Source organism: Dasypus novemcinctus (genome assembly GCF_030445035.2).
Source record: "Dasypus novemcinctus isolate mDasNov1 chromosome 11 unlocalized genomic scaffold, mDasNov1.1.hap2 SUPER_11_unloc_1, whole genome shotgun sequence".
NCBI lineage: Eukaryota > Metazoa > Chordata > Mammalia > Cingulata > Dasypodidae > Dasypus > Dasypus novemcinctus.
This window is the reverse complement of record NW_026688125.1, coordinates 2,194,543-2,221,442: the sequence shown is the minus strand read 5'-3', so window position 1 is coordinate 2,221,442 and position 26,900 is coordinate 2,194,543. Positions and strand designations below refer to the sequence as shown.

The 26,900-nt window shown below is 39.6% G+C and overlaps 1 long non-coding RNA gene across 1 annotated transcript; it reads left to right on the top strand.

Annotated features, from left to right (window-relative positions):
- The first annotated feature begins 2,556 nt into the window (after positions 1–2,556).
- Positions 2,557–4,446, top strand: LOC131277358 (uncharacterized). The gene is made up of 3 exons (XR_009184545.2): positions 2,557–2,825; positions 2,915–2,977; positions 4,362–4,446. It is a non-coding gene; the product is annotated as an uncharacterized lncRNA (long non-coding RNA).
- Positions 4,447–26,900: the final 22,454 nt, after the last annotated feature.

The following is a 26,900-nucleotide window of genomic DNA, read 5'->3' as shown; positions in this document are numbered from 1 at the left end:
GTTATGCCAGGATATATAATGTCCAGCATCTGTCCCTCCAATATTCTCTTTGTAATTGCAGCAGGCCCATAGAGAAAGCAACAATGGTAAGTATTCTGAAATCTCACTAGCTGAGGAAAAAAATCCACATAGTGAAAAAAAAAAAGGGGGGGGGGTCTTCCATGCTAGTTTAGTCTCAAGAAGTCCCTGATTATAGCCTCCTGGTAGGAAGGAGAATTGGGGTGTGGTGAAAGCTGCAGCTATTCCAGGTAAGACAACAATTATGTTTCCTGAGAAGCTGTGTTCTCTTTCTTTGGATTAGTCTGTGTGCACCAGAGTGGCACATGATGAAATGAAAACAGACATATGTGGCCATTCATTAACATATGAGACAGGGAAGACTTGAGAAGATGTACAAAGTATTCAGAGCTGCACATCTAGTGAAAACAGACCCAGGCACTGGAGATATTAGAGGCTTAGATTCCTAAACCACACACTTTCTTCATGCCTCTTCTGCCTGGCAGGGTCTCTAAAGTTCTAGTATGAATTTGTCAACATTTCCTATTTTAATTCCTGGTCCTGAGCCCCACAGGGTCAGTGCATGTATAGCAGATTGCAATTTTTGCAAATTTTCAAAAGCCCAGTATCCATTTGTGCTAGTAGTAATGATATGGACAATAGAGAGAACATATTCACCCTTGTAAAATGATCTCCAGGACAGCTACCCAGAGTCTAGCACTAGGTCCATTCTTTGTACTCACCTTAGTATGTGTGTCCAGTCAACATTTCAGGGTGATAAGATTTGAGAAGAATGCTGTAACTTTTGAGCTAAATGAGGCAGTGAGAAGTTGAGGGCTGATTCCTTCACCTCTTCTTCCACATTTGCAAACTGCTTGCAACATCTCGTTGGAGGCCTGGGACTCCAGAGAACACAGGGAATGTCTCAGGACCCAGGCTAGGGAGCTGGGATTCCTATGGTAGCCAGCACAGCCTCAGGTAGAGAAGAGAGGGTGGAGGCCTTATTTTAATAATGTTCCTATGGATGCTTGTGTTCCTAAAAGACTGACTTGTGGATCAGAGGTACATCTCCACCAGAAGCAAAGATGACAATCCAGGTAGGTAACAATTCTCAAGAAAGGATCTAATGGAGAGGATTCCAGATCAGTAGTTATACCTGGTGCCAAATCCAAAATGCTGGATTAGGAATTAAACCTACATTTCATCACATTCAAGAAAGGCTTGATTCCAGCTGCCCCTTCAGTGCTAAAAAACCCTAGCAGGTTTTTGTAGGACTTCTGTGAATGGGCTGCTGGATGGCTTCACACACTGGCTCTCCAAATCCTACTCAGCTGGAGTCCTGGAATTGAGCAGGCCCAAGAGAAAATCTCTGGGCAACAGGACCACAGCTTCCCTGCTCCTCCCTAAACCAGTGCTGCTGCCAGGCATCTCTGCTATGTCCTTCAAACAACATGTGTGTCCCTCCCTATACCTTTCCCCAGGCTTGTCAAAGCACCCAAGGTACCCAGTCCTAGAGAGGCTTGATGAAGTCACTTCTTTAATTGCCCATGCATCCTGCATAAACCCTATTATGTCAATTGCAGGACAAGGGAATGTGGGCAAGTTACCTCTAATCTTGTGTTCATCCACCCAAAAGGGTTAGGAAACCTATGGGGGCATTGAGAGGACAAAGGTCTGCCCAATTCCAAAGGTCATCCCAGGCACTTGACAGCCACTTGGTTTGTGAGGTGGGTGGTAGCTCTCTTCCCCAGGATCTGATTCAACTCCAGGTTGCAGAGAGTTGCCCCTGGAGATGGGTGAACTGGTAAGTGAACAATTTATTGACTGGAGAGGACAACAATATACACTTGATCATTCCTCCATGTTCTCCTATGGAACAACAACACGAATGGAAATTAAAGCAAATAAGCACTAATTAGGAGAAAGAAAAGAGGCAGGGAGGTTCTGAGCCAGGAAAATGGGAAGGAAAGCAATAGCATGCTTAGAAAGACAAGGAGACACTGACTGCTTTCTTAGTGCTCAAGGAAGATAAGAGCATTTCTCCCTAAAATTAGAGCATGTGAGGTCTAGAACACAGACCCTATATCTTAGGCAAACCCCACAAGGCAGAAGAGAAGCAATTGAAGCTCAAAATCAGGATGAGATGAGGACAGAATTGTATCCTAGGTGCATGTCATGTTATGACATCAACAATAGGGGCTTGAGCTCCCCTTTCAACCTGAACTTTCTCCTTTCCTTTTGCAAGGCCACCCCATCACCGTTACAGCATTGTGCATTCAGAAGCATTTTTCACAGACGAAGAAGATTCAGACATAGAGAATGGCAACTTGCATGTAATTTATTTCCTTTCCCCCTATTTTTAAAATGTTTCTTATCTGTAAGCATTTCTTTGTAGCTCTTCCTTTATCCATTCTTTATATAATTATCTTGAAGGTCTCTTCCAGGAAGATGAGTTCATACCAATGACAATGTTTTTAAAACATGTCTTCAACTTCCTACCTACTATATTTCTACATCACACTGATTTTTCAACCTACTCTGCACCATGAATCAACTCATGGAATCCAGATGGGCCAGACAAGTAGCTGTGCTGGGATCAGAAGCCTGGATCTCCATCATGGGGAAGGGGACTCTGTGAAGTTGGTTCTGGGCTGGGCTATCCCCTCACGGTAGTGATGCTGCACATGCAGCTCTGGAAATGCAAGTCTGCTCTCCTCCCTGCAGCTGCCTACACTCTTTGAGGAGGAGTCTCTTTATGTCAATTGTCTGTTCCTGGAAAGCACAGATGGCATCCAAGATGTAGAAAGAGAAGAACAAGAAGAGGAAATGTTGAGTGTGGTGTGGGTAGAATGAGGAGGAGAAGGGAAACAGGTCAACTAACACTCCACTGATTCTTTACTTTCTCTTGACACTTCAGGAAATCCAGCCTTCTTGAGGAGCTTACTGAAGAGACTGCAAGTGTGGGAGCATGGAGATAGAGGTGAGAATTGGATGGTGAAAATAAGTGCAGGCAGGTGAAGGATGCCCTGAGACCCTCACCCTAGGGACTAGAAACCCATTCCACAAAATTCCTAATTTGCTCAGCTATGGCTCCCTAGTTAAGAGGAGAGAGCTCTAGCCCAGTTTAAGAACAGAGTTTGCCCTCCCAATCCCCTTAAAGTCCACCAGCTCTTCCCCTCTCTATTATTGAGTGTGGTGGATAAAGTGGAGTGTCATTGAGTGCCACCTAGTCAGGTCTCAAGGGAAAAGGTTGAGTTAGATTGTTAGTTTGCCAGGGCTGCTTTACCCAATACCACTGGCTAGTTGGTGTATATGCAGGAATTGACTGCCTAAAAGTTTCAGAGGTTAGAAGTAAACTCTAGGTGTGAGCATGGCCATGATTTCCCTCAAGCTGGTGGCAGTTTGCCAGCAATCCATAACTCCACTTCTCCCTCCATCACCTATCATCTCTTTATATTTGTCCCCTCTGCTCCTGCTCATGAATTTCTCTAGACTTGCTCTCTTCAGGACTCCATGCATAAAGGACTAAAGCCACCCTGTAGCAGACTGGCATCACTTACACCAATAAGATCTAACAGCCCTATTCACAAATGAGTTCACTTCCCTAGGAGTCAAGGTGAGGGTGAAATCATGACTTTATGGCTGGACCTGACTTGATCCAACAAGAACAGTGATGCTCTGAGGTCCCTCTTAAGCAAGAAGGGTAGCTACTGTGGCCATCTGTTCTCACTGAGACCTCTCAGTTGCCCAAGACATGGGGTTCTCAGCCTCTGCAGTTCTCTACCCAGATACCAGATTAGTTCATGCACCTTTTCTACAGATGCAGGTCTTCAAGATTTCTCTATGTATGTAGAAGTCAAAGAAACAAAACCTGAAGGAAATTTCCCTGCAGAGCTAACTTGGGATGAGAGAAGCAAGGGAGATTTCGCATTACTCATTTCCCCTTATTAAAGATTGCAATTATTAAAATAACTCTATTATACTATAATGAGGAGTGTTTTATAATATCTACATTTTGGAACATATTAATGTAAGAAAATTTGTTTTTGGTATCACAGTATAACTTTTTAAAAATGGAAAATGACAGGTAAGCTTTGTGTTTGATTAAGAATGAAACTGTTGATTAGGAAAAGGAAGGGTTTTTTTTTAATGTGAATCTTTCATGACTGAACTCTGTTGGAAATTTCTAGACACTCTTTGTCACAGACAGCACCCTCTGCAAAGAGCAGCAATAGGAATTCAATGCCTCCTGGATCTGGCTCCCAGGGGTATCAGGGACCTAAGGTCACTTCTCCAGGGTCTGAGGTGCCTTCTGGGTCTTGCAACCCACCTCAGGTATTCCAGATTCTGTATTTGTGTTGCAGATCCTACAACTGACAGCTGCAGAGACCTTGACTAGAGGCCCCAGTTTGAGGCTAAGAGGAGCTGGAGATCTCACAGTGTTTGGAGATGCCTCAGTACTCACTCTTCTACTCACCTCAGAATGAGTCAAATTAATGACAGTTCAGTTTTACTTCAAAAGATTAGCTGTTTCAGAAAGAGGTTAATTTAATTTTACTTATTAAACAATATTTGTATCTTTAATACATGTATATATATAGATAAGCACCCTAAACAAAGTTAGCACTATATGAATTATATTTGGTCTCCAAAATGGCTCCCAATTCATACTCTCACTCCTAGAATCCTCATTGTTAGTTGAATAATGGTAAATTGAGTGTGTATCATCCATCCTCCTGTCAATGAATTTCAGTAATTTCATTTACTGAACTCTGTTCACTCACATGGAACATGTCTAGTAGGATAATTGAGTTTCAATGAATTTTTTGCTGTTTTTTCTCTATTTATTTAATGTTACATTCAAAAAATATGAGGTCCCCATATACCCCCCACTCCCCTCACCCCACTCCTTCCACATCAACAACCTCTTTCATCATCATGGGATATTCACTGCACTTTATGAATACATTTTGGAGCACTGCTGCACCACATGATAATGATTTAAATTGTAGTTTACACTCTCTCCCAGTCCACCCAGTGGTCAATGCCTTTTTTTATTACATTTCTGTGTTGCTGGGTATAAAACCACAAATATTGCTTTCCACGAATATACTGCCCCATTTGCATCTGGTACAAAATATTGTTCTCAAAAATGTTGATGAAATAGTAATTACTTTGTATAATGCATGTATAAGGATTTTTATATTTTCTTTAATGGGTAATTTTCCTAAAATATGCCTTGCATTTAGCCTTTCTTAGTCAGTGCTCAGTGTGCACTTTTGATATGCAGCTTCAAAGAATTTCATATCAAACAAAGGAATTGTAATTTTTAGTATTTCTTTCAAGTCTTTCAACTGGTTTTCTGGTTCAGACATTCTATACCATTCCTCATTGTATTAACTCAGGGTTCTCTATGGAAACAGAATCAACAGGAGATATCTGTAAAGAGTATGAGATCTTATAAAATTCTCTCATGTATAGTGGGGATGCACAAATCCAGATTCTGTAGGCAGGCTGCAAAGCCAGGGGCTCTGATGAAAGTCCCACGAAGTTCCCAGGAGACGCTGGCTGTCCAAAGAGGAGCTGGGAAATTTTCTCTCAATGCTGAATCACTTCCCCTTTTTAAGGCATTCAGTTGATTACATAAATCATCACACATTGCTGAAGGCAATCTCCCTGGTAGACTGTAGACATAATCAGCCATCTATGCAGTAAACTCACTGATGACTTAAGTCCACAAATGCCCTTACATTACAATTAGCCCAGTGCTTGCTTAACCAAAAAAGTGGGCACACATTCTGGCCAAGTTGACATATTAACATAACCATCACACTCACCTGTTGACTTCTCTTTCAAATCTTTAACATTCTACACTCAATATCTTTTCAGCACTTTCCACTTATTACCTTCTCTTTCTACTTAAGCGTTGTCACTCTATTTCATATATATTACATTTCAAGTTTGAACTGATATTTTTCCAATTTTCTTACTGCCTAATTTCTCCCCATTCATTTTTTGTTTTATAAATAATTTATAATGTCTTCTCAAATATTGTTTCATTTTCTTAGTGCCTCGTATCTTCTTTTGAGAAAGTATATTTCAGTACATAATATAAATCATGATAAAGAACTTTCATTCATTTGGGGTTATTCTGTACTTACTCCTTTTCTCACTATATTATTTGAAAATAACATGAATTTTTTCTTTTGATTTTCACATGATTTTTAAAAATTATAGACAGAAGTGAGATTCAAAATACCTTTTCCAACAACACAGAACTGTTTCTGTGTCTAGATGTATTATGAAATTTTTTTTAAAGCATGGAAGCTTTCTTCCCGATATTTCTGGATTCTGTACTTTTACCACTCCTAAAAATGCATCGTCACTCTCATTACCTCTATTGCACCCATCATTGTGTATTTTTTTCCTCCATGTGACTACTGAATATTCCTTTTAGCAAGTGAAACATGAATTACCACTTTGCCAAAATCAAGTCATTCTCCATAAATGGTTATGTATTTTTAAAACCAATTATCTGTTATTTTCAAATATATAACTTGCATTGTATTTCATTACTGAATTAACTTATTTTTGAATATTTATATACATATTATTCCTATACTCATTAGGTTTTAGTTTCTTATATTTCTTATATATGTAAATTTCTTTGTTTTTACACTTTATATCCGAGTTGACTTCAGAGTTAACTTCCTTTTTATTTCATTTTAAATCAATCTATTTTCATACATATTTGGTGTTAGCAATGGCAGTTCATATCAGCAATTTTTAAAAAATTTCTATTATTTTGATTCACAATCACATGGGTTCAGTGTCATTTATATGGACTACAATATCACCACCATATGGCTTTAAACTTATCATCAGGCACATACACCAACATCCCTGAAGGAATCTTGGTATTCCCATGGCCCCCCAGGATTGTCTTTAATACTTGTCCTTGACCCATTAATAGTACTGTTTTCTTAATAACCTCTAGAAAGAATAAATTCATTTGATATGCTTTACTGAATTTTAAAACTTAAGAACACATCAAAATGTTTCAGGCATATTTTATCATGAGCGGATTATTAAAACTTGAACACGTGGACATTAGAAAGAATTCAGTTCTTCAAAACCATAAAATTGTAGGTATGCTACAATTAACTCACATTCCAGGATTTCATAAATGCACTCACAGGATGCTATCACCTGGGAACTTTCTACTGCTTACTAAGCAGAGGGACATTTGTGGAAGTCATTCTACTCTGTTCATATACCTGCATCTACAAAACTCACTGCTAACATAATACTCAATAGTGAAATCCTGAAAATCTTGCCTATGAAGTCTAGCCAGAGCAGTTGGGTAAGAAAAAGAAATAAAGTCATTCAGATTGTGCGGTCACCCCTTGGGCTGAAGTGTGGTTTGCTGGCCTGGCGGGGGAGCAGCCGCGGCAGGCCAAGCCGCTGCCCCCATAATAGGGTGGCTGATCGGATTCACCACCACCCCTGAAGGGAGCTTGGCATGGGCGCAGAGTGCCCTCGGGTCTCCCCTTCTCGGCAGCCATGCTTCCGTGGCCACCCCTCCTCCCGGATGGCACCACACGATGCCTGTGGGACGGCATCCTTCTTCTTCTTTCTCCCTGCGCAGGCGCAGGGCGGAAAATTCCAGTCTGCCCTTTTCCCCTCCCCCAACAGCAGCAACAGCCAGGCATGGGCGGAAAACTCAAGTCTGCCCTCCACCCCAGCAACAGCAGCCACCAATCCCTAAACCCTGCCCCTTCCCCCAGCAACAGTGACAGCCAATCCCTAACCACCACCCCTCCCCCATCCAGCACCTCCCACTGACCTTTCTCTGGCAACCAATCAGAACAGGGCATGGCTTCGACCAATCAGCCTTCCCCAGCCCCTATAAAACTGTTGCCTCTCCCTCAATAAAGTGGACCTGCGTGTTTACCTCGTCTCCACGGTAGTTCTTCTGCCATGCGCCCTCCAGTCCTGAGAGCCCCCGACAAGGGCCTGGCCTCCCTTGTCCCCAGTTCGCTGCCTGCTTCTCCGGGCGACCCCCTCATCGCCTGCTTCTCCAGGTGACCCCATCAGCCGAACCGCGCAACCCCTGTGAGACCGACCCCTCGTCCCAAGTGGGACCGATCCCTCGTCCCAAGCAGGACTGACCCCTCATCCTGAGCTGGACCGACCCCTCGTCCGCAGCCAGACCCCACCTCTACTCATCGAGCAAGCTGGCACAAGATTGGAATGGAAGAAGGAAAGCTATCCTTACATACAGATGACATAATCTTATAAAAACAAATTCCAAAGAACCCACAATACTAATTTTACAATAATTTTACAATAAAGCAAACTTGTCATGTATAAGATACACAAAAAAGGTTTTATAATACAGCAAAGGATTTTTTTAGAAGTCCATTTAATTATCCACTAACAAATTGAATACCTAATGAATTTAATGAAAGGGTGAAACACCTGAACACTAGCAAACATACCTGCATTAAACTGAAGTCCTAGACATATGGTAAGACATCATTTGTTCAAGGATGGTAAGACTCAGTAATGTTCTAATATCAATACTACCTACAGGAAACTACAGATCAATATAATAGTTTAAAAAATCCCAGCAGCCATTATTCTTTTTGCAGAACTGGAAAAACTGATTGTCAAATTTAAATGGCATCAATTACTGTCTTGAAGAGTCAAAACAATCATCTTTCTCCTTTGTGAGATTGGGATAGGTTAATTTATGTAACATCAGGAGGTCTTTCCTTGAGATCTGGTTGACCTAAGAATTTGCAGGATCCTCAGGGACATTGGGGTTCACAGAAATTTGGGTTATAATTCTCCTTGTTAATGGAGGGCCACTATCTTCCTGTAAGTTTAATGGGGACTCAGAGGCAAGAATGTGGAATATCTCTGAGTATAGAGCTGTATTGTTGTAGAATTTGAGAGGTTCAATTATTTGAGTATAGAGAGGCCAGGACTCAGGAATGATTTTGAGAAGGAAAAATGGTTTATTGACAGCAGGCTGGACTCAGGGAACTTTCCATTTCAATCCCTTTCCGTTTCAATCCCGAGCCCCAACAAGATTTTTTAGTCCCTTTTATACAGAGAGGAAAGGCCAAATGGTCCTTTTGTTTCAGTTCTCAATAGGCTTGAATCAGCATATATTTCCACTTCTTAGGTAAGCTTTTAGCATGGACCTCAGGCATTCGATAAGCTTTTAGCATATTTTGTTTGCATTTCCCCTGAATACGTAAAGTTTATAGACCTTGCTTTGTTAAACTGTTTCCTGCTCACCAAGGGCAGGACTGCAACCTTTTATCATCCCACACCCACAAGTCACAGATAGTTTAAGGTTATCTCTGAAGAGACAAAGAGCCTCTCACCCATAGCCCACATCAGTATCTCTCCTTTGGGGGACTTTCATTCACACTGGGTGCAGTCTTGGGTTCTCAGAAGGAAGTAAAGGTCTCTTAAAAAAATGAATTGACCACCTCCCTCCCCCTAGACCTTAAGTCATAGGATCTGCAGTGAGTTAAGCATGAGCAAGGGTATGAACATTCATTCAACATCACTAGTGACCAGTAAAGTTCATAAGAAACCTAGAAAGTCTCACTGATACATCTTATGGAATGAACATGATCTGGGTGAGGAAGGACTGAAACAGGAAGGTGCACAACTCCAGGCTGCTCAGAGAGTGGTTCAGGTCTTTAGCCAGGGGAACTACTGTTGTCGACCACCTCTAGAGAAGTTCTCATTATCACAGATTATACTTTTCACCTCCAGAATATCTATTTCAGTTGATTTTATACTTCTTAGCTGTTTATTTATAGTCTCTATTTGGTGAGACATCCTTCTCATGTTTTCCTTTTACTCACTGAGCAGATTAAAAATTGGTAATTAAGAGACTAGTCTGGGAAAATGGCATCAATGGAGGTGGGCACTGCTGAGTTCTTTCACAAAAATGGTAGAGAAAGGGCAGGGGCCTAACCTGAGTGAGCTGTTTGGGGAATCCACAGAGCAGGAGGCTGCAGGCATGCAGGCATCATTAAGGAGGGAGCTGGACAAAGAGACAAAGATCCCAAGGGAAAACCATGAGGTGCTCAGCCCTGTGGCTGGACAAGTTGGTGGATAAGTCCCACCGTCAAGGCAAATAGCCTGTGTGGACCCCCTGCTCTCAAAGGCCAGCTGAGTGGGAGGAAGCATTCCCTGGAGGAAGGGAGCCCTGGTGAAGGGTGGAGAGTGGTTTCCTTTCTGCCATTTGGGAACCTGAGCCACCTTTGAATCTCAGGGAGGACACCAGCCAGCACTGAGGTGGCCCTGGGGAAAAGAAAGGGGGAATCTGCTCAGGAAAGCTGTCAGACCCAGCCACCTTGGGAGAGGAACTTGGCCAAGGAGGGGGCAGAGACAGGCATCTAACTAGTCCAGCCACTGAAAACTGTTAGAAGTCCACCTGCCTAAGGGAAATGGGGGCAGGAAGAGCCAGATAAACTTTCTTTTTTGTTGTGTTTGTTTCTCCGTGTTATTCAGGAGAAAAACTCTATCAACTTCTACTAAAACAGACTAACAGCTTAAGAAATTTTGTCACATTAATAGAGAAAGAACAAAATTTTAGCTTTACATCATTAGATTTGATATTAAAGCTTTTAAATTTTTATAAATAGACCCATCAAATCTTACTCAACTTTAACCATAAAAATTATTTTTCCATGAACCTTTCGAACTTTCTGTATTCATTCAGGATTTGTCCCACACTTTACTTTTTCTTAATAACCAGTTATTTTATTTTAGGGCATAACTACTTTCTTTTTCCATAATAATAAAACATCCTATTTACATACATAAGTTACCAAAGTGATTTTGGAAACTATCTCAGAGCAAATCTCTTACAATATATAATTACCTTGCTTACATTAACAGGTAGTTTATTTTAACAATACAGGAAAAATTACTTTTTCTAATTCTAAACCTAAGATTCCCAATGGAATCAAGATCACTTTATTTTTACCACCACCTTAATATGAAGATTGAGGTGTTTGTTGCCTATTTAGCTTGTAGAGCTGCTGTAGAAAAAGAGGGAAATGCCTACCTTGCGCATAGGTACCTGGTTCAAACCTTGGTACCTCCTAAGAGAAGGGATCTAGAGAGAGTAAGGCACCCAGCTAGCACCTCATGATAGGAACTCATAGACTGTGTTTCTATTATTTTGTTTTATGGTTGTTTGGGATCTTTTTTCTTTTTTCTTTTATTCACTAAAACTGGTTACATCACCTGCAGAGGGCAGGCTGCAGGGTGAGTGACTGATGAGCACCAGCAGTCTTGGGAGGTCCCTAGGGGCCTAAGAGGGAAGGCTGCTCTTCCTGGGTTGTTACTCTTTCATTTCTTGTTTGTTCTTTTACCTTTTGTTTCCTTCATTCTTTTACCTAATTTTTCAACCTACTTTCTCTTCTTTCCTTCATTTTTCTGTCTTCCAGCTTCTGTTGATTTTCTTTCATTCCACCACTTCTTCTTTGGTCTTTATGTTTCTTTTTCTTTGTCTTCTTTTTTCCCCTTTCTATTCTCTTCTCATCTGCTTAGTCTTTCAATTCATTATTTTTTTTTCTATTTTGTTTCTTGTTTTTTTTCCTCATCTGTCTAGTCTTCAAATTCATTCTATTTTTTTCTAGTTTTTTCAATCCCAACTCTTTATTCTTATTCCTTTGTATTTGTTATGAATTTTACTCATATTACTTAGTTTCCAAACTTTTGTACAGTTCCTCTTGTATGTTTTATGATTAATACTATTCTCCTTTGCTTATCTCTTTCCTTTTCTCTGAACCTTTTTTTTTTTTACAAGGGAACAGAGACAACTGCAAGGATATAGAATGAGAGGAACCAAGCAAAAAAAAAAATCCTTGGTGAATGCAAAGAAACAAAATAGCTCATCAAGATAAACAGATGGTTAGACACAACAAAAAATTACACGCCATACTAAGAAAACAGGAAGACACGGCCCACTCCAATGAACAAATTGAAAAACAGGAGAAGATACAAAATGGGGAACTAATCAACGGTGTCCAAACAAATATCATGAGTGAAATTAATGAAGTGAAGGAAGAGATAAAGGATATTAAGTAGTCACTGTGGGAACATACTGAAGAAATTGTAAATATACATAAAAAGATAAAAGACCTGATGGTGATGAATGGCATAATGCAAGAAATCAAAAATACCCTAGAGGTACAAACAACACATCTGAACTGGCAGAGGAAAGAATCAGCAAAGCAGAAGACAGGACAGCTGAAATCAGGACAGATAGATAAAAAGACCCAAAAAATTTCAGGAGGAACTAGGGATGTGAATGAGAACAAGAAATGCACAAACAAGCACAAGAACAGATAGAGCACAGTAATGTCCACAGTGGCATTATTCACTACTACCAAAAGATGGGAACCTAAATGTCCATCAACAGAGGAATGGATACACAAATTGTGCTATATATATACAATGGAATATTACTCAGCTGTAAGAAAGAATGCAGTGTTAACACATGGGATAACATGGATGAATCTTGAAGACCTTATGTTAAGTGAAGCAAGCCAGGCACTGAAGGACAAATATTACATGACCTTACTGATATGAATTAAACAAATTAAGAAAACTCACAGAGCTAGAGCCTGGAAGATAGGTTTACAGGAGATAGAAAGGGAGCAGAAGATTGTGAGCCAAGGCCCATATGAGAGAAACCTATGGTAAGGTGTATAGGAGTAGTTGTACAGTGGAAGGGCATGACAGTGTTGTATCAGCAGTGATGCCATTAGGTAGGTGCTGGTTTGTGAAGGGTTAGGGAGGGGAGGGTTGGTTGGACTGTCAATGGAAATGGGGGAATGATGGAGGAGGGAGCAGGTGAACACTGGGGATTTGTAGGTATGTGATTGAAACTACAATGTTGGGAATGTTATTTTGCCAAGTATGGCAAGGGGGATTACCAGTTTACAGAGTTGGATGTAGGGAGGATGCAGGACAGGGTGCACCTGGGGTAGGCATCTAGGGAGTGAGAGTTCATCTTGTCAATTGTGTGTTGTATCAGTGGGTGCAGGGCCATATAATGAGTGGGAAGGTGTTGGACTCCCATCCTGGGGAGTTCTGCTGTGCTTATCAAATAGAAAGGAGGGAATCTCTTGAGAGCTAGGGTGGTTCCTCATAGGGGAGGACAGAACAGTATGTAAAGCCCAAAATGTTGTAAGTAACTCTGAAACTTGTTCTTCAAGGGAGGGGAAGGAAGGAATAAAATAGATGGAATATGGGGCATTTTTGGGGTGATGGAAGACCATGTTAAATTTCATCAAAATTTATAAAGGAGTATGGTTTCAAATGTAAACCATAATGTAAATCACTGACCATGGTTAGTAGCAATGTTTCAATATCTGTACATCAATTACAACAAATGTATCATCCACATGTAAATGCCTTCAATAGAGGAAAAAGGGGAAGATGTTGGGTATATGGAATCTCCTATACATTGTATGTGAATTTACTGTAATAAAAGCTTCTCTGAAGACAAAACAAAAATAAATAACACCCTGGGGGAATAAACAGAAGAAAATGTCACTTAACACACAATACAACACATCTTACAATGATGAAAGACATGTTAAATTTTTAAAATTTATTTTACTTTTCCTCATTTCAAATTTTAAAGGTATTTTTTTTTGTATTTTCATTGATAATTTTTAAACTATCATTATTTCATTTTCCTATTAATTGTATTTGATTATTGTGTTGGTTTCATGTCTGAAGAAGTTCTGGATCACAGAAGGGTTACAACTGTGGCAGGAGAGGATGATTACTGTAGGGTATCAGTAATGGGGGATGCATGGGAGGAGGGTGACCTGGGGCAAACCTATAAGGCATATAAATGTACGTAAGTATTCATGGGGCATTGTCACAATGGGCAGAGATTTACACACAACTGAAAGAATATCAAATTCCCGTTCTGGGGAGCATGCCACATTCTTGAATGGGGCAGCAAGAATCCCCCAAGTACAGAGACAGTGACTAGTGAAGAAGGATGGACTGATGGCAAGCCCTTGAAAGTGATGACTGTATTTATGAAACTTCACTTCTGAAATTGAAACTTAGCATAGTATTATAGGGTGCCTAAGAGTTACCTCCTGAGAGACTCCTTGTTGCTCAAATGTGGCCTCTCTTAAGTCAAACTCAATATATAAATGCATTACCTTCCTCCCAGCATGGGATTTGACTCATAAGGATGAGCCTCCCTGGCACTGATGGATTACTACCAAGCACCAACTATCAATGCTAGGAGGAGAAAGACCTTGACCAAAAGGGGGAAAGGGTAAAGACAAATGAGTTTATAAGGTAAGAGACTTCAAAGTGAGTCACGAGGTCATTCCAGAGGTTATGCTTCAGCATGATCTCATTGACTGCCAAAGTAAACACTGCCTCAAACATTAGGGCTCCTGAGGGCTCTGGAGACATCCAGACACTATAGGCAGGGCAGACAGCTCAGGCCTGGCATCATGCCAGAGGGCACTATATTGAACTTATACTCCCCAGTGTGACAGAGGTGGACTCAGTTGTGGTTTCCCTACACGTGACTTTTCTGCCCCTTCTACCTGAACCTATAGTTAGTACTAGAGTTGATAAGGGTATGTAAATCTTTGGGCTATCCATATGCCATTTGAGGCCTAAATCTCAACAGAGTTGCAACACCTACTCTCCAGTTCATTGGACTCATCCAGGAGAACTAAAAAGGAGATAATGATGGACAAGGACCATCCCAAGCTACACAGTGTGTGCAACTGCAACCAAGATAGTCCCATCCATCTGCCCCATGGTATCTAAGACCCCTCCCAATTAAAGGATGGAGTGGATTCACCATCCCAGAATCCTCAGGATTGGGGAATGAATGATGGACTAGAGTAGACTTACTGGTATTCTACTATAGACAATGTGATTCTGGCAACGGAAGAACTTTTACCCTTCATGAGAAGGCAGTGGCCACTGGAGGTCCTGAGGGGAGGGAGAGGGAAAAATAGGTGTAATATGGGGGCATTTCCCAGACTTGGGAATTGTCCTGAATTTAATGGCAATGACAGATACAGGCCATCATATATCCTGTCAAAACTTACAAAATTGTGCAGGACATGGTGTAAACTACAATAGGAAACTATAATCCATATATAATGCCTATATAGCATTATAGGCAATGCTCCAAAATGTGTTCATCAATTTTCAAAAATGTACCACATGTATGAAGGATGCTGTTAATGTGGGAAAATGTGGGAGGAATGAGGAACAGGGCATATGGGAATCCCCTATATTTCTTATATATCATTTATATAATCTAAATACCTTCTTTAAAAAAATGGAAAAGTATATAAAATTTGGTAATTTGTAATCTTTGCAGTGTATTAGTCAGGGTTTTCTAGGGAAACAGAATCAACAAGGGATATCTGTCAATGTAAGAGACTTATCAGAGTTTCTCATGCAGCCATGGGGATACACAAGTTCAGGTTCTGCAGGCAGGCTGCAACCAGGAGCTCTGGTAAAAGTCCAGTGAAGATTCTTGATGCATTCTGGGAGATGTTGGCTGTCCAAAGATGAGCTGGGAAATTCTCTCAATGCTGGAATCACTTCCCCTTTTAAGGGATTCAACTGATTGGGTCAAGTGTCACTCATTGCTGATGGCAATCTCCCTGACTGATGTAATTATAACCAGCTATCTACGATTTACTACTACAGTAAGGTCAATGGTGACTAAAGTTCATAAATGCCCTTGTATTACAGTTAGTTAAGTGCTTGCTTGACCAAAGAACTGGGCATAATTACCTGGCCATGTTGACACAATAGCCTAACCATCACACCTAGTAAGTTCAAAATATGGGTTTCCTAAAGTTTCATTTATATCACTTTTTTCCCTTGTATGTGGGATATTCTTCCTTCTTCCATTGCATGCTCTGAAAACTGGATCCTTTGAATATTTTAAGGTGGCCAGTCTGAAATCAGATTTTCCTGAATCCATGGTTTGTTGTGACTGCTTGCTGTAGTTGTTTGTTTAGTCAGTTTCTGGCACTAATTCTGTGAAACTGGTAAAATTTTCCAGGTATGGTCACTTAAATTTCTGTTCCAATAGCTTAGTGGTCACAAAGGGAATGGGCAGAAATTTCCACACAGACCTAAGATCAATAAAAAATTTCAAAGTCCTTGCAGATATGTTTTATCTGTAAAATGGAACATAGGTTTAACACTCAGTTTATGACTCCACAACCCTACACATCTTGTTTGTACAAATCTTAAGGGTCAACCAGAGCTGAGAGATTAGGACATTTTTAAGGTCTTTTCTATTCATGCACCTAGCCCTTGCATGCACATTGAATCTAGATATGCAAGAATATATTGCAGCTTTTCAAAGACCTTATTAGACAAACCACCTCATTCCTCCAAAGCATTTGGCTTAGTCTTTTCCAGCCCCAACTACAATCCTGTGAGCCATGTAGCAACTAGTTTATTTACTTAAATATTTTGGTAAATAGCCTGAGCATCCTGAGCACTGGGAAGGTTCTGAGTTAGGTGAAATAAATGCAGGTCCCTGGAGATGGACCTACAGGGAGTTACCATCCAAGTAAAACTATCAACTACAAACCATTGAGAATAAGTCCTTCCTGCTCCTTACAGTATAGATTATAACAGAAATGCAAGCTGTCATCTTCAAAGCCATTACCAAGCTGATGAGAAGGATTGGACCAAAGTAAACAAAAACAACTCAAACTCTCTCTTACACATTTTTATCTATTCTTTTAAAATCATGATTCAAAGTTCCCCTTGTTGTATTCTTTTGTTTAGCATGGTTTTGTGAAAATTTTTATTTCGCTAGTTTTCTCATATACTTGATGCTTTTTTAGATGGAATGATCCCAGGACTTCCTAATGCACTGTTTATTATTCTTGTTTTAGGAGGTATCTGGGAATGCCCCCCAGGACCCCATACATGGGAAGCAGGCACTCAACAACTGAGCTACATCTGCTCCCAATAAGAGTTGCTTTTTTAATTTATTTGTTTTCAGGAGGTATTGGGGTCAAATCCAGGATGTGGTACATGGGAAGCAAGTGCTCAACCACTTGAGCTACATCTGCCTCCCCCAAGGAACTATTTTTGCTTCTTTAACATTATCAGCTCTTTAAATTTATAAATATTGTGAAGGACTTTCCCTATATTCCATGCTCTGAATTTCCAGACATATTTTACCAGTTCACTCTTCTGGGTGTTACTCTTTATGTGAAGTTTTAGAACATCATAAGAATGGTTTATCTCTTCCCTCATCTTTTTTCCCAACAGTTCCTCTCAATCTGCCTTTGTTGGATATTTTTCAACTCATGTGGGGATAGGAGGAAGGGTGAGAGCTCCTCTATGGTTCATTGTTATTCTTATTTGTCCTCAAATTTATTTTTGACATTTCAACATTCTTTCTCTAAAATGCATGCTGAGAGTGTGGCTGTTTCATAAATTTCTTATTTTGTTTTCAGGGTGTACTATCATTTTTAGAAAGAATATTGGGAGAAAATCACCTACACAGATACCATTGTCGTTATGTAACCCTAAGAGTCAGTTTCAGTTTATAAAAAGAAAAATATTCATAGATACAATCCATACAAAGGAAAGCACTTTGGGATCCATATTTTTTTTCAGGCTATGAAGGAAATTTTATTTATTTATTTTTAATTTTTATTTTTGTATTTTTTCTCTGTTATTCACAATATTTTTGAAAACTGCAAAATGAATACTGAGACAACGCATTGGAGAAAAAATGATGCATCTGAGTGTGTCAGCTAAGGAAAGGAGAGTTCATTTCTAGACCCCCTGATGCCTCGAGGAGGCAGCTTCTGTGCTAACAGATTTATAATAGAATGAAAAGTCAGGCATACAAGAAGGCCTTGAAGTGCTGGCTTCATTCTGCCTAAGTCATTGGAAACTCCTCAAGGGAGACAAAGACAGGCTCTGAAAAGACAAACACTTCCGAGGAAGTACTAGCCACCTGATTGGCCAAAACTGCCTTTAGGAGAATTAGGGCTCAACCAGTCACATCATCTGAGACTGGTCCACTTATCTCAGTGGGACTCTAATTATGTGATCATTGTCTGTTAATGCTATATGCAGAAATGTAACTGAGTCATCAGACAAATAATTATAACAATAAAAACCTATGGATAACAATAGAATAATACAGATTGAGACTGGATTTTAGGCAGGACCATAATTTCCTTCCTAAGGCAGCCTATGAGGTATTATCTCTGTATTTCACATTAGGAAATGAGACCCAGACTATCTAAGTTGCCCAATTGGTAAGGGCAGAGTCTGGGTTTAGCCCTGACCCTGTGGCTCCAAGGGCCATGATCCTAGTCACACTAATATTCTGACTTTGAACATCATAGATGCTGTCAAAATATCATGGATAAAGTATTGGAAAATCATTTCAAGACAAATCTTCACAAGGCCATTCAAGTTTTTTTTCCTTTCATAGACGTCATTAGCACTCAAAATATATCTTATTGCAATTTATATACCCTAATCCAAAAATTCACGATACAGAAGAGAAAGCAAAGGAAATGAAAATCACAAATAATCTTACCATTCAAGGGAAATCACTTCTAATACTAGAAACCATTTTTTCTCTAACATTTCATAGCACATATTTATATGTAAACTGATCATTTAAGAACATCATGACACAACTTATATTGTTTTACCAGAAAGTATTCCAGCTTTTTCTTTCATTTGGATCTTACCATATCAAATATTTGTTTTCAACATATCACTTGTTAAGTTTTGTTCCATTGTATTCATATACCAATCTTTAACGCAGTTTCAAGAGCTTTACTGACATGAAATTTATGTACAAGATAAATCACCCAAGTTGTGGTTATTTAGCATTTTACCCATTGCTTTACTCATTTTGAAATTTCTGTTGGGGAAATACTTAAAATACATGAAGGAGATTCCATGTTAAGATTGCATTTCCTCTCTCTGCACTCCTTATTAAAAGCTACATTATAATGCCATATCATTTTTATAAAGTAAGGATTATTAGTATATAATTTAAATAAAGTTTTTAGCATTAGTTTTTATATTTCCTGTTCAATGACAAAGAGGAGAAAAAAATGTTTGCATCTGCATTAATCTAATTCTTTGGTTTGTTACACATAATTTCATTCATGGTTTTCCTGTGGAAAATTTTATGAAAGTAATATTATTTATGTATATTTTACTGTTATTTTTAAAGTGACCTAGATATTTTGGTATATGCTGTCAAGGGGGAAATATGTTTTCATATTCCTGTTATTTTCTAAAAAATGACATTTATTGAATATTGGTAATTTTCTACACCTATTTTTATAATGCATTAAATAATTATTATGGATGACAATGTTTTGGGAATGTTCATTGATCTGTTCACTAAGTATGTACCATAACTACATGCATTTCATATGGCCAATGCCTGAAGTTCTGGAATTTTCTAGAAAACATTGCTATCACCCAGATATAATGGAGACTACAGGTGAATATCTTCCAGTGACAACAAAAGCATGGAATAGATGTGGAAGGCTGCAGGAAGGCCTTTTCTCCGGTGTGGACCAGGAAATTGTTAAAAGTGTGAACTGTTTGTGTCTGCAATCAAAAATTCCCCTGCTTCACAATAAAACTCCCGTTTGTCTCCCCAAATCAGTCTGCAAACGCCTCCTGTCCTATTAACCTCCCAATAGGCCACTCAGGGCTTATGAATTCCCCAGTACTGCAGAGCCTCAAAAAAAAAAAAAAATAAGAACAAAAAACGCCACGGCAGCGCCCGGTGCCGCAGCAGCGCCCAGTACTGCGGCTCCGCCCACCCAAGGAGGGAGCTTTCCACGCAGCTGGGACCTCTGTGTATTTTTTCTGTTACCTTCCCACCAAATCGATGTCCAGATACCTCCTGTCCTGCAAAAATCCTGAAACAGCCTGGTGAAAGAAGAGGAAGTTGATACAATCTGTGGGGATCCCTCTCTGTGCTCATCACTGAGTGAAAAGCTGGTGAGGAACAAAAGAGTCAATCTTTGGCCTCACAGGGCTTCATGTCTCTAGTGAAAGTGACCACTATGCAAACTATACAAATATATTTGGATTTACAAGTCTGTGCACTGCTTAGAAAGAGAAGTTCAGGAAGCTCTGAGGGTATGTACCCACTGTAAACCTGACCTGACCTGTGTGGGAAGTGAATGATTTCCTCATAGAACACCATATATGGAAGACTTTACTTTTAAAATGGCCAATACTGTCATCTGAGGAACCTGAGATGCCTTTGTTTACCTGCTGCCCAGCTCATGGTGAAGGAGGTAGGTGTCAACCCTGTGTACCTAACTCATGATCCTATCCCATGGCCAAAATCTCCTGCATCCTATACTTTGGAGTGGCATCCGGTGACTGAGTATTTCTTAAGCTAGTCCAGGTGTGTTGTGGTTTGAAAATATGATTACAAGTTCTTTGACCAACCTGTTCTGAGACTTCCCTGCTGCCTAGAAGGCCTGGTGACATAGGTCATCAAGGCAAAGCCAGCTTCAACCACAGCAAGTGAGTGAAGTCAAGCCAGATGAGTCAAACTCCTGGCTGCAGAAACAACCCCAGACAGGGAGCTCTTACTGCTGAGGCCCAAGACATCATAAAGCAGAAAAGACATCCCCACTGCTCCCTGCTGAACTCCTAACCCATGATACATGGGCAAACTAATAGTGTTTTCAATCATTATGTAATAACCTAGGATTTCAGCTTTGTTCTTCCTCACTTTGAAATCTCACTATTGGTGACAATGCAGGGGAAAAGATCATTATCCCTCATGTAACTTATTTTCAAAGAAGATAATGTATGGGTCTAGGATTCCATTTTTAAAACAAAACATTTACTCCGAAATGACACACTTGTCCATGTAAAAACACACGAGTCTATACAGCAGCAGCTGGAACTTGCAAAGTGGAGAACACATGCACTCTGAACATTCTGGGATGGCCCCTCACTGTGGTTATCTCATGAAGCATGTGTGGCTCATGGCTCTGACACTCTGCTCATAGAGTTGCAAAGTTGGCAGCAGGTAGAAAAGCTCTCAGCTTCATTACTACAGTTCACAGAGATGGGAAATCTCAATGGCTGCTCCAGAGGAATGCTGGAATGCTCATATGGACCTGCTAATTAACTCACTCCTCCAAAGGAGCTAGTTTACTGTTCACAAATTATTTTCATCTCTTTACAGTTTCTCCTTTTCATTTGATAATGAAGAGTTTTAGATGAGTTTTATATTTTTGTTATTCCTTAATTTATATTTTTGATTATTCTATCAAGCTGGTTGACTTAAAATGAACTTCTATTTAGAATACTTGAGTATTTTTTATTATTCCTTCAGCCCTCACTTCTGTTCACTCTAGGTATTCATTGGGGGATCATATTATGATGTCCATTTTGATGCTGTTCTTTACACATTAAGCATGTATTAAATTATTTGTTTCAGAAATTTAGAGTGAATCTGAACAGTGGAGATAGGAAAGGAGGCATTTCACAATGAAGGGTACTGGACTTGTTTTTAGCATGCCATTCCACTTTAATTTATCCTGAAGCATGATTAGCTCAGTATAACTGTGTACCTGTTGATTTGATGCATATAAGCAATTTCCCAAAGCACATGTTAAGAGTTTTCTTTCCTAAGCATGAGTTTATGGCCCAAAACACAAATTCCTTTACATTCTTGGTAATTATCCAAAATTCCCATTTTAAGGAGATAACTATTTCTACTTTCACTGAACCAACTTGGCTTCCTAAAAGTAACCAAGGGGAAAATAGAGTAAGTTTTTTTTGCAAGTAATCAAAGAGAAGGCTCTTTCCTACAGAGCAGTAGACAGAAGAACAGCCCAATGAACTAAGAGACTGCTAGATAAGCAAATAGTTACACATGCAGAAATATAATGTACACAGGCAAGATAATAAATAAAAAGTAAGAATAATAAAAAGGATGAAGTGGATGGCCCAGCAGCAGCTCAGTTCATACTTGTTAATCAACATGCATAAAGTATACTGTTGGTCCTACATGAAAAGTTCGCTGAGCAATTCATGGGCAGAACCACCTATATACTGACAGTTATTCTTTCTCAGCCCAGGTCCCCCAGGGAACCCACTAGAGGAACTTCCTAAATGCCAAGGTAGAAGAGGAGAACCCATCTAATGCCAAGGTGAGGTTGCCTATCTTTGTTTGACATAGTTATATTGCTTTCTTGGTTTTTGTCTTTTCTGTCAAGTTCAGATTTAAAAACATCATGCAGATCATAGAAGCTAGGTACCATCTTCTTGTGTGTGTATTGTATGTGTGTGTGAGTACAATCCCTTACTAGTGGATACCTGGATCCAAGGGCATTCAATGTCAATAGCATCACATTGGAAAGTGTATGCTAAAAGTCCTTATCAATAGCAGCATTTTTTCCTCTTTGGATTAAGAATTTTTTTAACTGTCAACCAAAATGGACTTGAAAGAAAACTCCTCAAGGCCTTTTCTACAGGTGTCTTCTAATCTTGCTTTTGTGATCTTGATATGATCATGGTTTCCCATCCTCTTTTCTAGAGACACCAAGAAGGAAAAAAATGCAAACAACACACAGGTTCATATAACCTCAGCATTTCTTTTCCTTCATTGCAGGTGGCCTCAACTACCAGAGGAAAAGGTGCATGTTATGGTGTCCCTCTGGCTCAGGGAAGGAATCTAGATGACTATGATGGGGCTTCCTTGATTCAGAGTGGAGAACGCAGTGATTCCATATCCATGTGGGAATAAGGACTGAGGGTGTGGTGAGAAAGTGACTTCCAGGAAAAGACCCTTGATCATGTTTCTACAGATCCTGGAGTCAGCAGTAGTCCCTTTGGGTGGTCTTGCTTACCACAAAGTGGAGTTATGGTTTGTTAATGGATAACTATGTAGTGTGATTGTGCATGCTTCGTGTGTGTGTGCACTTCTGTGTATTTATCCTGGGCACAGGTTTTCTTTGCACAAGACAATTGCCACTATCAATTATGTCAAGAAAATAATCTCATCTTACCACTACAAAGTTTACACATGGGAAATTATTAGTCCTCATCAAAGCCACATGTAGTGAGTCTTTACTATACACAAACTCAGATGGAGAATGCCAGGCAGAGACAAAGGTTCCCAATCTCATGCAGAAAAGCCTAATGCATACCCTATCATTAACATCAATACACTGAACCTACACTTGGAACTGTGAAGTAGAAATAGATACTGTACAAGGGAGGTCTAGCATCTGTGCATATTGCTGAAATTTCCCAAGCCTACAGAGTTTACAAATACTGCCCAACATTGTAAGTTAAGCTAAGTAGTCACATCACCTACTGTAACATTCACATGCCTTCATATCTGTCTGTTGGGTGTTTCAAGGAAACACAAAAGATTTTCTTGAAACCCTACTTTGATGCACAGGGGTCCACTAGGTAACTTATGAATCAGGGGATCAAATGTTTGAATTGCAAATAAATTATGAATAACGTTCCTACCTTTGTCAGTAAAATGTTAACAGATCTTCTGATTATGAATACTTTTCCCAGGTTTTGCTTCAAGGGCACAAAAAAGAAAATTTGTTTCTCTGTCAAAAGTATCTACTGTCCATGACACTAGTCCATCAGTAGCACCAAAATCACTATCAGGCCAAAGAAAAGGAAGCACTAGAAGATATACCTGAGCACCTGCTCTACAGAAGATAATGTGGAAATGCAATCATCATGTAGATTCAAGAATAACAATTGTAGCTTATCAGTCCTATATATAGGAAAAATCCATAAAATGCCTAAGCCATATTCTTGTATATGTGAAAATTGTAATTTACTAGTTCAATTGGAATTGCCACAATCACAGAATTAATGCATGTACAATTCAAGATTGGTTCACATCTAATAGTGGACAGTGTTTCAACCTAAAGTTTGGGCATTAGCTTATATTTGAACATTACATGAAATACATCCCTCCTATGATAGCTTGATATTATTTATGATAATTCAAAAAAACATATTGATTATGGTTGTAAACTGGTCTGTTCCTCTGGGCATGATACCCCTCTGATTGTACTGAATTAAAAAGTTTCACTTTTGAGCTGACACAGCAAGGTAATGCAATAAAGAGACACAGATTCCTGGTGCCACTGACAAGAAGGCAAGCAGACAGAAGAACACACAGCAAATGGACACAGAGAATGGAAAACTGGGGGGATGAAGGGGGAGGGGAGAGAAATTTTTTAAAAAACTTTTTTAAAGTTTCACTTTTATTTTATTAAATCAGGATGAAGTGGACACTTGCTCATGTAGAACACAGAATAAGATGCAGAGAAGAAGAACATAGGGGCAAAAAGACCAAGCCATGGACATTGCAGAGGCTCCATGAAGAGAAATGAGCTTGAAAGACTATCTGAGGAAATAGATTAAAATTCCCCAACTCTACAAGGAGCTGCCCTGGATGGTGCTTCAGGGGCAATCACCGGACATTGTAAATCCTCACAGGGCCCACTGGATGGAATGGGGGAGAGTATGGGCCATGATGTGGACCATTGACCATGAGGTGCAGAGGTGCCCAAAGATGTACTTGCCAAATGCAATGGATGTGTCATGATGATGGGAAGGAGTGTTGCTGGGGGGGGGGGGGAGAGGTGGGGTGGGGGTGGTGGGGTTGAATGGGACCTCATATATATATTTTTTTAATGTAATATTATTACAAAGTCAATTAAAAAAATAGATGAAACTATCACCTAGATTTAGGATAAAGGGAGTTCATGTTTCTCAGCATTGAAATGCTCCCCAATTTCCATGTGAATCATAGCCCGCTAGAGTCTGATGTTTTGCTGGTTATCAGTCTTTCATTATGTGTCTATTATTCTTTCAAAAATTTTCAAAGTAAATTATAAAAATGATTCTCACCTTAAACAACTGTTTGCTCCAATGGAGATTCAAAAATTAAAGAACTTCCACACACACACAAAAAAAATCCCCAAATCTCACAAAAGAAATGACCTACATGTCCAAGAAGCCCACCATACCCAATCACAATAAATCCAAATAAACCAACTCCAAGACACATATACTCAGAATGACAAATGTCAAAGATGAGAAAATTCTGAGATCGATAAGGGAGAAGCAAACCATCACTTACAAGGGATGCCCAGTAAGACATATGCAGATTTCTCATCAGAAATCAAGGAGGCAAGAAAACACTGGTATGACACAATTAAGAGACTAAAAGAGAAAAACTGCCAACCAAGAATCTTACATCCAGCAAAACTGTCCTTCCAATATGAAGATGAGTGTAAAATGTTCACAAACAGAAACTAAGAGAGTCTGAAATAAATAATCCATCTTGCAGGAAATATTAAAGGAAGATTTAGAGCCTGAAAGAAAAAGGAGGAGGCAGACTTGGCCCAGTGGTTAGGGCATCCGTCTACCACATTTGAGGTCTACGATTCAAACCCCGGGCCTCCTTGACCTGTGTGGAGCTGGCCCACGTGCAGTGCTGATGTGCTTAGGGAGTGCCATGCCACACAGCGGTGTCCCCTGTGTAGGGGAGCCCCATGCACAAGGAGTGCACCCCATAGGGAGAGCCACCTAGCCCGAAGGAAAGTGCAGCCTGCCCAGGAGTGGTGCCACATACACGGAGAGCTGACACATCAAGATGACACAATAAAAAGAAACAGATTCCTGTGCCGTTGACAACAACAGAAGCAAACAAAGAAGATGCAGCAAGTGGACACAGAGAACAGACAACCAGGGTGGGGGGGAGGGGAGAGAAATGAATAAATAAATCTTTTTAAAAAAAAAGAAAGAAAGAAAAAGGAGAGAGAGGCTTGGAGAAGAGTATAAAAGAATAATAGGAAGAAAAACCAAAGGAGTAAAAAGACAAACCAAAGTATAATAGGATATATGAAAACCGAAGGATAAAATGGTGTGGAAATCAATATTGCATTTACATAATATTATTGAATTTGAATGTATTAAACTCACCAATCAAAAGATATAGCTGATAGGATATATAAAAAAACATGAGCCATCCACATGCTGCTTACAAGAGACTCAACTTAGACAAATATACTCCATGTAAATACTAACCAAAAAAGAGCAGGGGTAGCTGTACTATTATTGGACAAAACAGACTTTAAATGCAAAAAAAAAGTTATAAGAGATAGGGAAGGCCTTCAATTTTAATAATAAAAAGGAACAATCGACCAGGAAGATATAACAGATATAAATATCTATGCACCTAACCAAAGTGCCCCAAAATACATGAGACAAACTCTGGCAAAGCTGAAGGGAGAAACAGACATCTCTACAGTAATCATTGGGGACTTCAACACCCCACTCACATCATTAGCTAGAACAACTAGACAGAAGATCAACAAGGAAATAGAAAACTTAATATGATAAGCAAGTTAGACCTAACAGACATATAAAGAATGCTGCATCCAAACTCAGCAAGTTATCATTATTTTCACATGCCCATGGATTCATCTTGAGGAAAGACCACATGTTAGAACACAAGGCAGCTCTCAAAATATAAAAAGACTGAAATTATACAAAGCACATTCTCAGATCATAAGGGAATGAAACTAGAAATCAATAAGAGACAAGAAAAAGGTAAATTCGCAAATGTGTGGAGACTAAACACACTCCTAAATAAGCAGTGGGTCAAAGAAGAAATTGCAAGTGAAATCAGTAAACGTATTGAGACAAATGTAAGTGAGAAAACAACTTATCAAAACTTATGGATGATGGGCGGGGCAAGACGGCATCTGAGTGAATGCACCTCATAATCTCTCCTACAAAGCAGCAGT